Raw genomic sequence first — 1331 nt, 5'->3', positions numbered from 1 at the left:
CTACACGTACTACAAAAACCCCAAGAAATAATTAATAGTTATTTCTTAGAAAAGATCTAATCTGAACTTGAAACTAGTGATTTAGCAAGAAACGACCCACAGCCTGGAATTATCTAGCATGCCTAGTCCAACAGCTTGATTTATTTTTTTAATTTTTTAATTATAACTCTTGAGCAGCTGAACAAACTAAAATATCAGCCTATGGTGGCATTTCCAGATCACAGAGAAAATCAACACCTTGCAGACCACTTTCACACACACCACCCCAACCTGAGCAGGCAAGGGGGACAAAGCAGCACAGATGGGACCCCCCCCATTGGCATGACAGGAGATCCCTATTCAAAAGCACATCCCACTAGCATGAAAGGCAGCCTGAGTCAGAGGAATGGGCTCACTGCACTTGGAGCTGGGTGACACTGCCCTTTTAGCTGGTCCAGATGGACAGGAGGAAGGACACGGGCTTCACAAGAAGCAAGCAGCTTCCAAGGAGGAAAGGAGTGACAACTTCTTCTAAACAACTTCAACAGGCAAGCAAATAACCAGGAAAAACAAACCCGTGGACTTCCCACCTCACTCTAAAAAGCACACCCTGACAAAATCTTACTTCCCCTTCTTGCCTAAGCCTCATGCTAAAAGAGGACAAATTTTAGTTCTTTGCTCCCTTGCAAGGGAAGCAAACAGCTCTGGCATGCAAGCTCTGCATTGCAGGGCATGAACAGATGATCTCACAGGAAGCTGAGCCTCCTCTCCCAAGGTGGTGGGTTTTGTCTTTTGAACAACTCTATTTGCCCATTAGCACTGACAGAGCTTTCCCCAGAAGAGTGCTCAGTATTCCCGTGGTAAGAACACGATGGGGGCTGAAGGGGAGCAGAGACAAACAGATGCAGTCATGAATCGTGCCCTCTGTACCACTTCTCACATGACAAGCTTCAAAACCCTGGTTTTAAAATCAAAGGTTTTGCCATGTGATAAAGTCAAGACAAATTAGGTTTGACAAGACCCTCTCTTAAAGGTCAAAATTTTATTTGTGAGCCACTGGCCGGGGAAGCAAAGTGATGCTCCTCCAGAAGCAGGACCAGGACCCACAATCCCTGCTGCGACTCAGACCTGAGGCAATGAGGTCACTCAGGGTCCACAGAAAGAATTTCCAGTGGATTGCCATTTCAAATGAGAACTTTTTCTCTAAATACAACATGCATTTTTCAGATCCAGATGCCAACTCACAGAAAAAGCACAAACTGGGGTCCTCCAAGAGGGCCAGCACCCACTTCTCTCTGGAGAGTGTCAGCCCTGGAAACAAGTCCTCCTTCCCACCAGAAGCTGGCACCCAT

The sequence above is a fragment of the Corvus brachyrhynchos genome, unplaced genomic scaffold (assembly GCF_000691975.1).
Source record: "Corvus brachyrhynchos isolate BGI_N302 unplaced genomic scaffold, ASM69197v1 scaffold4, whole genome shotgun sequence".
Taxonomy (NCBI): domain Eukaryota; kingdom Metazoa; phylum Chordata; class Aves; order Passeriformes; family Corvidae; genus Corvus; species Corvus brachyrhynchos.
Note: the sequence above shows the minus strand (reverse complement) of the source record.